This window comes from Anabrus simplex, chromosome 5 (genome assembly GCF_040414725.1).
Source record: "Anabrus simplex isolate iqAnaSimp1 chromosome 5, ASM4041472v1, whole genome shotgun sequence".
Lineage (NCBI taxonomy): Eukaryota > Metazoa > Arthropoda > Insecta > Orthoptera > Tettigoniidae > Anabrus > Anabrus simplex.
This window is the reverse complement of record NC_090269.1, coordinates 132,368,429-132,382,497: the sequence shown is the minus strand read 5'-3', so window position 1 is coordinate 132,382,497 and position 14,069 is coordinate 132,368,429. Positions and strand designations below refer to the sequence as shown.

The following is a 14,069-nucleotide window of genomic DNA, read 5'->3' as shown; positions in this document are numbered from 1 at the left end:
GCTTTTTCAGCGACAAATTAGTAGCTATGTCCCGGCCTTGTATATCTCGTAGGCAACGGTGCAGATGGCTCTGGTTATATGAAAAGTCTGAACTTATGGTTTCAACAGTTGGCACCTGATTGTATGTCAGGGAGTAAAGAATATATGCATATCGGAAAGTTAACTCTTGTTTGTTTGTTATGAACGGTGTTGATTTTCCTTCCTTGCCTTTCTATCTGCGAAAGCGCGATTCTTGTGTCTTGTTCGTACACATACACGTACCATTTGTCTTTATCTTGCAATTGTGAGCAAAGTTCGATGTGACATATCGTGGATCAGCTAGGAAGTAGTAGGCAAATTAAGATGTTTTCTTAAGGAAAGGATTTCTTGCATTGTTGTTGTGGAAAGAGTCTTTTATATCAGATTATCCTTTGAGGAACAGGCGGTTATGTATGGGTGTATGAACGTTTCCTTATTTTAGTTGAAGATATCCTGCGATGTCAGTGCGCATAAGGTTTCTCGATTACTTGGCTGAGAGCAAGGGAATGCCTGTATTTATGTCAATTAGAGTGAGGGAAAGGCTACCATCCGGCCGCATTAAAGGTGAGTTTTGTGGTAAAAGCATATTTTACAATAACATTCCTACAGTCTTTTCTGATAATTTTTCACGAACTGAAAATATTTCCTCATGCCGCCAGAACTATATAAAAATAATGCTGATTTCGATTTTTAGTGACTAAACGCTACCATACATGAAAATAAACACTTCGGACTATGAATATTGTGAAAGCTTATTTCTGGCGGTATTTGTGAAAGAAGTATACTATTAAATTCACTTTCGGTATTCATAAGGAAATACTTAATAATGTTACTCTTTACATAAGACCTATTACTTGTTAAAAGAAATCATGAACAAAAATTTGCCATCTCTGTTCGAATGTGTAGTTTTGGTTGTGCTAGCTTCAAGTCTGCTGTGACCTATACTGCATCACTTTTATCTCACTTGCTTGACTGCATCTTCCTCATATTGTTCTTTTGCAGAATCACATTTGAAGGATTGTCTATCTTGACGGGATTGCTTTCATCATTTTGCGCAGTAAATGCATCACAAACCGTACATGCATCAGTTACTGGAAGTTAAAACCTGATGTTAGGCTCTACTTGGAGTTGAAAATACTTCGTTACACATGTACCTTCAAAGACAGTAGGCCTAGGTTAGTTTCAGCATGCTGTCGTTCATACATTTCTTTATAGAATGCATGCTTGAGATGTATACCTTCTTTGGCGTTCTTGCTCTCCCGTAATGCGATTGGTAGTTTGGAAACTATCATATCCTGAACTTGTCTTCATTGTTGATTTTATATGGCCGGTAATAGTACAAAAACCTAGTATTTTCGCACCTCTACTCCTTCCTTGTACCGTAATGAATATATTTAATAGCATATTACGGCGCCTACGAGAGAATTGACAATGTTAGTGTTTGTTGTTTGTCCAACCCTTGTCCCGTTTCCCTGCGGGGTTGGGTATGAAGTGAGATGAATCTGTCGTGGGGGTCCTAGTTCATGAACCATGGGCAATGGCTGAGTGGCTTGGGAAGTTTGTTCTGAGAAGCGGAGTACCAGTTGCTAAGAATAGATCTGGATTTCTCTTCAGTTTTCTCTCCAAGAATCTGAAGTACTGAGCAAGTTGGCAATGTGGTTAGGGTTACACAGCTGTTCAGGAGATAGTGAGTTCGAACCTCACTGTCGCCAGCCCTGAAGATGGTTTTCCATGGTTTCCTATTTTTATGCCAGGTAAATGCTGGGGCCGCTCCCTTCCCTCTCCTAGCCCTTTCCTGTCCCATAGTTGCCATAAGACCTATCTGTGCTGGTACGACGTAAAAAAAAAAAACTGAAGTTCTGGTTGGCAGTGGCGGATTAATTTTTTAAGGATATTGGTGTACTGGTAGTTTTATTTTAAATATCTCTGTCATGGTTTTCCGTGGTTTCCCATTTTCACACCAGGCAAATGCTGGGACTGTACCTTAAGGCCACGTCCGCTTACTTCCTGCTTGTAGGCATTTCTTATCCCTTCGTCCCCATAAGACCTATCTGTGTCGGTACGACGTAAAACAAATAGCAAAAAAAAAAAAAAAAACTTCTCAGTCTTATCTCGTGTAAAGGAATTCCTTAAAATGTTCTTCACAGAGATGTTCTTCCTTCGAATGGTAATGAGCCGTGATTTCTTCTTGGTGCCAGAAGCGTTCGACTTGTGAATGCAGGTTGTCTGTGGTTGTAAACAATGAAGTCGGTGCTTGTCCTTGTTGAATAGAGTAAGAAGATAAAAATCCTGACATTATCTGATCAAGTTCCGTGTTTTGGAGCGTTTGATATCCACTTTTTAGATAGTTTTTCTGGTCTCAGTAATTCAGAAAATACTGTTGCCCCTAGCAGAAAATCTATTCCCCCAGGTTGGTGGAAGTCAGAATCTGCTAGAGTAATGTCATTCGGAAGTTGCCAGTCCTCAAAGTCTATTCTTGATGATGGCAATGGACCGTTGATCCGACCTGTTACAGAGGATATAGTGTACCTACTGTACCCACTCACCGGGTGAGTTGGCCATACAGTTAGGAGCGATCAGCTATGAGCTTGCATTCGGGAGATAGTGGGTTTGAACCCCACTGTCGGCGGCCCTGAAGATGGTTTTCCGTGGTTTCCCATTTTCACACCAGGCGAATGCTGGGGTTGTACCTTAATTAAGGCCACGGCCGCTTCCTTCGTACTCCTAGGCCTTTCCTACCCCATTGTCGCCGTAATACCTATTTGTGTCAGTACGACATGAAAAAATAAAAAAAAACATCTATCCACTCACTCTACAAGCAATCTGAACTTGGCAGAAGTGACAAGATTCGGCCGCCTTTGTAGTACTGATTCCATTAAATGGAATAGAATGGCAATTTAATTTGACATCCAGCTTGATAACAAAATCATGAGAGATTAAATTCGTCTATGAGGTTATACTGGTATTATTACTCCTTTACACCCATCATCAAGCACATGCTTTTTCCTCCATCTATACCTTGGCAGCCTATATAATTAATGTAGACCCATAGGTCCTGCTGCCTTTATCATTTCTACATATCTTGCATCCATCCCTGCTGCTTTTACTGTTTTCATTTGTTAACAGCTATTTCCACCACCTCTCCCATTGTAATATCACACTCTATTTCTGGATCGTCAATTACCACTACACTTTCTCCTGCATCATTTCTCACATTCAGGAGTTTATGGAAATAATTTGTTCACCTATTCTTTATCTCCTGGGTCTGTTGTTGCTAGGGTTCGCATGTTTAAGACCTAAAAATAGCCCAAATATGCAAGCAAATATGACCTCAAAAAATGACGAAAACCGAGTTCGATAGCTGCAGTCGCTTAAGTGCGGCCAGTATCCAGTAATCGGGAGATAGTGGGTTCGAACCACACTGTCGGCAGCTCTGAAGATGGTTTTCCGTGGTTTCCCATTTTCACAGCAGGCAAATGCTGGGGCTGTACCTTAATAAGGCTATGGCCGATTCCTTCCCCTTACTAGGCCTTTCCTATCCCATCGTCACCATAAGACTTATCTGGGTCGGTGCGACATAAAGCAAAAAAAAAAGTGACAAAATATGACGTAAAAATTACAAAATATGACCTGAAGATGATAATCTAAATATGGCCATTTTAAAATAATTTATAAATTGAAACGGCAATTCCTTTGTCCTTTGATACATATTTAACTAAATTCATTATTCTTACTTTCATATTAATTTTCTGAATATACATGTTTAGCAGTTATTCAGTCTATTGTCCTTGATTCACCTATCAAACATTTGTGAATTCATACCTATAAAGTACTACCGTAATTCTCTAAGATTTTCAGATCACACAACATTTTAAGAGGCAAAAAAAGTTTGCACCCTGCATTGGTGGTCTGAAGTACGAGAAAACTAGAAATCAATCTAGATTTAAAAAATAATTAAATGTTTCGGCCCAGATTTCATTAATATTATTAAAATGCGTTAAAGTTTAAATTGAGCTCCACGAAACAAATTAAGTAGATGTCTTTCAATACATTATGGTAGAAAAATGTGTAATGCAATCTGCATCTAAGGCTGAAATGTTTTTATACTAATTTGAAACAAAACAAAAGAAAAATGCATGATTTCTCAGATGCTACAAGTTCAGAAGTAAGTGAAAGGAGGTTGAGGTTCTAATATCTGAACAAAGTCAAGTGAGTGATTACCGGAAGTAATTAGCTCACGGCTAGGATGGGTTTTTCAGGATTATTTCTGTCTGTACCTGGGAGACCGGGTTGCCGAGTACAGCAGGTTGGGTAAAAGATGCAGTGAGGTCTATGACCTTCATTCTATACGAAGGGTATGCCTCTTGTATTAAATGCAGATGTGATACCAGGAAGCAGTTTTGTGAACACCAGTTGGCATTTGGCAAGTTGAAGATGATTTTGCAGAGCTACAGCTGTCATCAAACCTCTGAAATATGATGAAATATGATGTTCCTATGAAAATAAATCAAAATATGACAGACAGAAATGGAGGTGATGTAGCAAAGCAGCAGACCCTGCAAGTCGGGATTAATGCTAAGAAAGAGAGAGATGACCTTATGACAAAAAAAGCCAAAATATGCATTTATATGACAAATAAAAATCTCTTAATTGTGGTGATAATCACCTGATTTGCACCAAAATCCAATCAGGCAAGAAAATACAGACAAAGAAAAAATATGACTTTGCCTAAACATCCGAGCCGTAGTTATTACATTTCCACTCTCTTCCTTCACTTGTTTTGTGTATATTTTTTTCTTTTCCCTTATTTTTTATCAACCCATACAACATCCTTTTTCCACCATTTACATCCTTTTCCAACTCTTATGTGTATCTTTCCCAACATTTTTCCTTTTCCTTATTTACCACTTTTTGTACACTTTTAATTTCCTGATACTTAATCTTACTTCCTTCTTTCTTATCTCTATTCCATTCCTACCATGCTTTCTTATTTTGCACTTTTTCATTCCACCAAGGTGTTTCCTTTTCCTTAACTCTCGCCAAAGTTCTGCCACAAATCTTCTCTTCACAGCTCACAAACGTGTCTTTATATTTGGTTCATTCTCCTTCTACACTTTACATTTCTGATATAGGGATGTGCTGTTTTAATTCTTCCTGAAATTTCTCCCATATCCTTTTATCTTTTAATTTCCATACTTTTATTTTCTTCTGTCTTATTTCTTTTACTCTCACAGCTTTACCTATTTTCAATTTTGCTATCAATACTCTATGGTCTCCATCAAACATGTCACGTGGTAGTTCTGTTACATCCATTAACTGTTTATGATTTATTTTCTCATCCAGAAAATAAGTGTTTTTGTCCTTCTTTCACTCCAGCCATATCTAGTGATCTTTCTACTATTCTTCTTTCTAAACCAAGTGTTACCAACAATCATTCAATTTCTTTCACAAAAATCGATCAACTTATCTCCCTCACCTTTTCTTTCTCCATATTCAAATGGACCAGTCACTTCTTTACCAATTCTGTCATTTCCAATCTGCGCATTGAGGTCTTGTATGACTATCACTTCCATATCGGTGATTACTTCCTTGAGTGTCTCCACAAATTCCTCTATATTTTCCTGACTTTTTCCAGTTTGGGGTGCATAAACTTGGATGAAATCTTTCACTCCTTCTGTCCTCAGTCGTACTGTGATTTTATTATATCATTAACATTGTCTACCCTAAAAGCCCACCTGGTGGGCATGATCGTTAAGGCGCTGAAGTCTAAACTGTCTTACACCGAGGTTAGCCGGTTCGAGTCCTGTTGGTCGAAAAATTTTCACCATCTGAATGTTGGCAGGGTAGGGGAGGTGGTGGTATACAATTTCTAATCACTAGATTGTGTGCAAAAGCCTGGATTAAATTCCAAACTTCTCTGCAGTGCTCATATGGAGTGAGTGCACATGACGCTGTTGACGGTTATTCGTCCGTCGGATGGCGACGTTAAACCTTGAGCAGGCCCCTTGGTGCTATTCGACAGGAGTAGGCTATGTGCCAGCACCAGGTTTCACCCTCTCCCTACTATCATACATCACGTCATTCATTTCATCTCACTAACTCCTCTGATGAGGTTGGCGTCAGGAAGGGCATCCGGTCATAAAAAACCCGCCACGACAGATTCATCTCACTTCATACCCAACCCCGTGGGGAAACTGGACAAGGGTTGGACAAACAACAAACACCAACATTGTCTACCCTACCTGCATTTTCATCCAGGATTTTGTTAACAATCACTCCTACTCCATTCTTTGCCTCACCTTCTCCACTACAGTATAGTGTGTACCCTCTACTCATCCTCTTCACCCCCTTTCCCCTCCACTTGACCTCACTCAGTCTCATCATTACAACATTCTCCTTCTCCATAAAATCAATCTCCTCTTCTGATTTTCCTCTCATGGTCATAACATTTATTATTCCCACCTTCATTAACAATCACATTATTATACGCACACTTTTTCTTGAGCCCGGAGCTCCCTAGTGCTGAAGCGGTAGACCTCGGTTATCTTCGACATCCATATTGGCAACCTTTGAAACACAAACTATGAATCGCTTATTCATCGCTGTGCGACATCTGGCGTACACTTTGCACTTTGTTGTTTACACAGCAAAGCCAAACTATATAATTCATGCTAGTAACAAGATTCGCATTGAGAAATGTTATATAATGTTAAATAATGTATGTGTGACACAACTGTTGACGTAAGATAATAAATGTTTAGAAAATTCATATCGATCAATCATATTATCGATTCAATTCAGATTTCATTTCCATCCAGTTAGCAGTATAACCGGAACTGGCAGCACTCCCTCCTTGCTCCTCACCCCGTAAAAATCGGGCTCAAGAAAAAGTGTGCGTATAGTACATTGATTATTGTTTGTTGTGATGTGCTCTGTCTATTCTGCTACCACTCATCTCTGATAGATGGGATTACTGCTGTGTCCCGAGTAGAACAGCCTGCTTAAATATTAACAAGAAATAGCTGGGGAGTTACATAACTACCGAACGAGTTGGTCGTGGGGTGAGGTTGCACAGCTAGTGAGATAGGGTTCGAAGCCTACTGTAGGCAGCTTTGAAGATTATTTTCCGTGGTTTCCCATTTTTACACCAGGCCCTGCTCTGAGGAATGAGGAGTATGCACTCCTAATGGAAAAATAGCAGAGCATTGTTGACGGATGTCTGTGGCTGGGTCATTCCAGCCTATCTGTGTCGGTGTGATGTAAAGCAATTTGAAAAAAAAAGTTGGATCAATTTTCTTTTTAGCATGCCATTCCACTGGCTCATAGGCCTACATGTTCTGATTACTGTTGGTACTTGACACACTGGTTCATCATAGTATTCCAGTTATTCAGTGCCTGCTCTAAGGAATGAGGAGTATGCACTCTTAATGGAAAATGGCAAATTATTGTTCATGGCTATCTGTGGCGGGGTGATTCCAGCTCTGGAATTTGCACTGTTGGAAAGCCACCGTGCTACTGTTCGTGGAAAGTGAAAAACTGGGCCATTTTTCATTTAATCAAGCATCTCTTATGATAGCATTGCTTTTAACCCCGACATTCCAGTTAGTTAGTATTGTATTCTGACAAGAATACTGACGTCATTGTAATGATCTACATTGAGTTCAGTTTAAAATGTCAGTGTCTGCTACAGCATCAGAGGAAAATGGATGGGTGGATTTGAATGAAAATTGGCATATCAGTTTAGAATAAGGTCCAGTAGGATCTTACCTATAAGTTGTCCAAAAAATTCACCAGAGGGGGGTGCTTCAGAAGTGGCCTAAAGCATAAAACTCGATGTATCCCTCTTACAGTTGGTTTTACACAAAATAGCTCATTGCAAACTATTGTTCTGTATCTTTTTCCAATACAGTGAAAAATAAGGGAAATATTGGTGGGATTCATATGAAAGTTTTAAGTCCAAGAGCCAGTAACTTGCTCTATTGACTATACCTATCGGTATTTTTTGCTTTCTTATACTGAAAAGAAGAGATAAAATCAAGATCAGCATTAATGAAAAAAAAAGAAACTGTAAAGTGCGATGGTTCATGGTGTGGGTTACTATAGTCACGTCCTAGTTCGTGAACCATGGGCAGCGGCTGAGTGGCCTAGTAAGTGGTCCTGAGAGTCGGGATGCCAGTTGCTATGGAATGAGAGTGGGCATCTCGGACATTTTCTGAGTCATGGCCCTCCTTGTGCTCGGGTGGCTAGGACTACAGTCCATAACCCATTAGAGGAGAGATCCTCACTTGGACTATGTGCAAGTAGGGTAGCATCCTGCTTCATAAATTTACCGAGCTCAGAACATTTTAAGCAAGCCTCGGACCTATGGGAGTAACAGAGTCCCATTCCCATTTGACAGGCGAGGGACTCCTTGGAAACAACTTGGCGAATGAAATGGAATTTGATGGAGAGCTATCAATATTAATGGGGCTTATGGAAGAAAGACAGTAGAACTGGCTGAGTCAGCAAAGAGCATGCTTCTGGATGTGTTAGGAATAAGTGATATTCAGGTAAGGGGAGATAAAGAGGAAGAGATAGGAGATAATAAAGTGTACTTGACGGGTGTTAGAAAGGGAAGGGCACAGTCTGGGGTAGGGCTGTTTAACAGGAATACCATTGCACGCAACATAGTTTCTGTTAGGCACGTAAATGAGCGAATGATGTGGGTAGATTTGTCAGTTGGAGGAATTAGGACTAGAATTGTCTCCGTGTATTCACCATGTGAGGGTGCAGATGAGGATGAAGTTGACAAGTTTTTTGAAGCATTGAGTGACATCGTGGTCAGGGTCAACAGCAAGGATAGAATAGTGCTAATGGGCGATTTCAATGCGAGAGTTGGGAATAGAACTGAAGGATACGAAAGGGTGATTGGTAAATGTGGGGAAGATATGGAAGCTAATGGGAATGGGAAGTGTTTGCTGGACTTCTGTGCTAGTATGGGTTTAGCAGTTACGAATACATTCTTCAAGCATAAGGCTATTCACCACTACACATGGGAGGCTAGAGGTACCAGATCCATAATAGACTGTATCTTAACCGACTTCGAATTCAGGAAATCTGTTAGGAATGTACGAGTTCTCTGGGGATTTTTCGATGATACAGACCACTATCTGATCTGTAGTGAACTATGTATCTCCTGGCCTAGGATAGAGAAAGTGAAATCTGTCTGCAAACGAATAAGGATAGAAAATCTCCAGGACGAGGAAATGAGACAGAAGTACGTGAATATGATTAGTGAGAAATTTCGAACAGTGGGCAGTAAGCAGTTTCAGGATATAGAAAGTGAATGGGTGGCTTACAGGGATGTTGTAGTAGAATCAGCAAGGGAATGCCTAGGAACAACTGTGTGTAAAGATGGGAAAAGGCGAACATCTTGGTGGAATGATGAAGTGAGAGCAGCTTGTAAACGTAAGGCTTATCAGAAATGGCTCCAAACAAGGGCCGAGGCAGACAGGGGTTTTCTACGTAGATGAAAGAAACAGAGCGAAACAAATAGTTGTTGAATCCAAAAAGAAGTCGTGGGAAAATTTTGGTAATAACCTGGAAAGGCTAGGTCAAGCAGCAGGGAAACCTTTCTGGACAGTGATAAAGAATCTTAGGAAGGGAGGGAAAAAGGAAATGAACAGTGTTTTGAGTAATTCAGGTGAACTCATAATAGATCCCAGGGAATCACTGGAGAGGTGGAGGGAATATTTTGAACATCTTCTCAATGTAAAAGGAAATCATCCTGGTGGTGTTGCAAACAGCCAAGCTCATGGGGAGGAGGAATTATGTTTGAGGAAGTGGAAAGGATGGTAAATAAACTCCCTTGTCATAAAGTAGCAGGAATAGATGAAATTAGACCTGAAATGGTGAAGTATAGTGGGAAGGCAGGGATGAAATGGCTTCATAGAGCAATAAAATTAGCATGGAGTGTTGGTAAGGTACCTTCAGATTGGACAAAAGCAGTAATTGCACCTATCTATCAGCAAGGGAACAGGAAGGATTGCAACAACTATCGAGGCATCTCATTGATTAGTATACCAGGCAAAGTATTCACTGGCATCTTGGAAGGGAGGGTGCAATCAGTCGTTCAGAGAAAGTTGGATGAAAACCAGTGTGGTTTCAAACCACAGAGAGGCTGTCAGGATCAAATTTTCAGTATGCACCAGGTAATTGAAAAATGCTACAAGAGGAATAGGCAGTTGTGTTTATGTTTCGTAGATGTAGAGAAAGCATATGACAGGGTACCGAGGGAAAAGATGTTCCTATACTGGGGGACTATGAATTAAAGGTAGATTATTAACATCAATCAAAGGCATTTATGTTGACAATTGGGCTTCAGTGAGAATTGATGGTAGAATGAGTTCTTGGTTCAGGGTACTTACAGGGGTTAGACAAGGCTGCAATCTTTCACCTTTGCTGTTCGTAATATACATGGATCATCTGCTGAAAGGTATAAAATGGCAGGGAGGGATTCAGTTAGGTGGAAATGTAGTAAGCAGTCTGGCCTATGCTGACGACTTGGTCTTAATGGCAGATTGTGCCGCAAGCCTGCAGTGTAATATCTTGGAACCTGAAAAGAGGTGCAAAGAGTATGGTATGAAAATGAGCCTCTTGAAGACTAAATTGATGTCAGTAGGTAAGAAATTCAACAGAATTGAATGTCAGATTGGTGATACAAAGCTAGAACAGGTCGATAATTTCAAGTATTTAGGTTGTGTGTTCTCCCAGGATGCTAATATAGTAAGTGAGATTGAATCAAGGTGTCGTAAAGCTAATGCAGTGACCCCCTCGCAGTTGCGATCAGCAGTATTCTGTAAGGAAGTCAGCTCCCAGATGAAGCTATCTTTACATCGGTCTGTTTTCAGACCAACTTTGCTTTACGGGAGCAAAAGCTGGGTGGACTCAGGATATCTTATTCATAAGTTAGAAGTAACAGACATGAAAGTAGCAAGAATGATTGCTGGTACAAACAGGTGGGAACAATGGCAGTAGGGTACTTGGAATGAGGTGATAAAGGCTAATTGAGGAATGAACTTGATGGATGAAGCTGTACGCATAAACCGGCTTCGGTGGTGGGGTCATGTGAGGCGAATGGAGGAGGATAGGTTACCTAGGAGAATAATGGACTCTGTTATGGAGGGTAAGAGAAGTAGAGGTAGACCAAGACGACGACGCTTAGACTCGATTTCTAACGATTTAACGATAAGAGGTATAGAACTAAATGAGGCCACAACACTAGTTGCAAATCGAGGATTGTGGCGACGTTTAGTAAATTCGCAGAGGCTTGCAGACTGAACGCTGAAAGGCATAACAGTCCTATAATGATATTTATGTAAGTATGTATGTAAAGTGCGACAGAGAACAAGGAAGCTTGTATGTCACCATAAGCTGCTGATAGGGAGAAGTATGCCCAGTTATGTTCCTCAGAATCTGGGGAACAATTTGACGGGTCAATAAAAATGTCATTGAGCAAACGTTAAGTAATTATCCCATCAACGATAGGTACTACAGTTGGTTTCTCATAAAAGCATGTACATACAAAAGCTGCTATGTTTCTGTCATTCACCAGAAAATCCTATCCCTGCTGGATGTGACACTTTTTTCCCCAGCAGCAGTATTAAATAGTGTATGACAGGTATTATTGTTAAATTTAAGAAATGAGGAATACGTAAGCAAAAATGAACTTATATTTTCCTTGATTATATTACTCTACAGCATGTAAGTACTGTGATGTTATCTATTTTTGCTTATCCTGCTGCAGTACTTGCAAGTACTGTACTTGCATTTGAAACATGAAACAGTGCTATTTTCCTCAGATTTGAGTCATGACTATTCTAATAAGGTTTGTGTTTATTATCAATTGGCAGAAAAATATTAAACCTCATTTACATGGTGCCCAATGTATTATTGTGTTAAGTATTTAAGGTATTGCTGCCTATGGCAGTAAATTGGAATGCATTGTGCAAGAGTTAAATCTTCAAAATCTGGGAATGTACAGTATTTCACTTACTAACAAACTTAAAGCCTTTCTTTCTTTTCAGATCTATTTGCACCACAAATCTCCAAACCGTGTGAAACAGCATTGAGCCCTAACCATGAGTTTTAAGCTTTTGTAAGCATAGTGTTCTGTAATAGAAGCTGCTTCATATAATGAATATAAGAGATTCTACAATGGTAAGTCCTGATCTTGTAAATCGTCATACTTAGAGGTGTAATTATACTTATGTTATTTGTAATAAGTAGTACCAGAGATTTAAAGAAAGAGAACACTGCAAAAAATTAGAAACCAAAGCAAATGTGCCAAAGACATATACATGTCATAAAATTTGAGCTTTTTCTGTGACCATCTTGGTTCATTGGTTAAACCAATGTTTTCTTGATTGAAAATACTTCCAACTATGACTGCCTTTTTGTCTTAATGAAGAAACAGCTATGATATTAGATACCATCTTAATAAGCCACGCTAAGTCAGACTCGTTAGCTAAATGGTCAGCATTGAGGCCTTCGGTTTGGAGGCTGTCCTGTGTTCGATTCCCGGATTGGTCGGGGATTTTAATCGCGTCTGATTAATTCTTCTGGCTAGGGGACTGAGTGTTCATGTTTGTCCCAACACTTTCCTCTTCATAGTCCGACAGGACACTGCACTACCAACCACCACAGAAACACACAGTAGTGGTTACATTTATTTATAAGAGTTTTATCTGCACATTGCTCAGATTAAAAAAAAGAGTGGTATTTCTGTATTATTGTGTTTCACGGAAACAAGAAAATGTACTTTTTAATTTTCCGTCATTTCTGTATGTACCAATATAATGGTCCGTTATTGGACATTATAAATTTTCCAGCTAACTCATTCTTGGTTGCCTGCGTTTCGCCCTCGTGTGCTAAGTTAGGCTCATCAGTTGGGGAATCAACATCTACATCATTTCTGTATGTATGTATGAATGTATATATGTATGTACTGGCATCACGAGAAAATGACTGAGGAGAATTTAATGAAAATCGATATGTGAAGTCTTGAAATGAGGCAGTACAATCTTGGCTATAAATAATGTTATTCATCTTGAGTAAAATCATAGTTTGGAGGTAGGTCTAAAATTTAATTCTCAAAAGTTTATTAGTGGTCCTATTGACAAATACTACATAACTAAAATTATATAGAATTAAATTTATATTTACCGTACCGGCTATGATAACAGAGATATTTATGAATTTCAATTTTGTTGCCTAAGTCCATATCAACGCCGAACTATGAGAAAATGGGTGAACAGAATTTAATGAAATTCAGTACGTAAAACCTGAAAATGAGGTACCACAGTCTATGGTGTAAATAATTTTTATTCATGCTGGATGAAATGGTAGTTATGTTTGTGGTTCTATCGAAAATTATTTCATAACAGAAGTTATAGAGAATCCAAGTTCCTGTCATTTATGTCTTATATAGGTTTTTTTTCTGCTAGCGGCTTTACGTCGCACTGACACAAATAGGTCTTATGGCGACGATGGGATAGGAAAGGCCTAGAAGTTGGAAGGAAGCTGCCTGGTGTGAAAATGAGAAACCACAAAAAAACAAAAAAACAAATCTTCAGGGCTGCTGATAGTGGGATTCGAACACACTATCTCCCGGATACAAGCTCACTGCCGCGCGCCTCTAACCACACTACCAACTCGCCCGGTTTATACAGTTTTAATAATAATATTATTTGCTTTACGTCCCACTGACTACTTTTACGGTCTTCGGAGACTCCGAGGTGCCGGAATTTAATCCCGCAGGAGTTCTTTTACGTGTCAGTAAATCTATCGACACGAGGCTGTCGTATTTGAGCACCTTCAAATACCACTGGACTGAGCCAGGATCGAACGTTCCATGTTGGGGTTAGAAGGCCAGCGCCTTAACCGTCTGAGCCACTCAGCCCGGCTTATACAGTTTTACCATACCGACTATGATAATAGAATTCATGAATTTAGAGGGAGGGAGCTGTGAAAGGAGAAGGGGCTCCCTTTACATTAGATGCCCTAATATCACA

The 14,069-nt window shown here is 39.7% G+C and overlaps 1 long non-coding RNA gene across 2 annotated transcripts in view; it reads left to right on the top strand.

Annotated features, from left to right (window-relative positions):
• The first annotated feature begins 222 nt into the window (after positions 1–222).
• LOC136873848 (uncharacterized) overlaps positions 223–14,069 on the top strand; it is a 204,222-nt gene continuing 190,375 nt past the window's right edge. For both annotated transcript variants that reach the window (XR_010860183.2, XR_010860182.2), the window contains exons 1-2: positions 223–582; positions 12,084–12,216. This is a non-coding gene — a long non-coding RNA (uncharacterized lncRNA). The remainder of the gene's footprint in view (positions 583–12,083; positions 12,217–14,069) is intronic.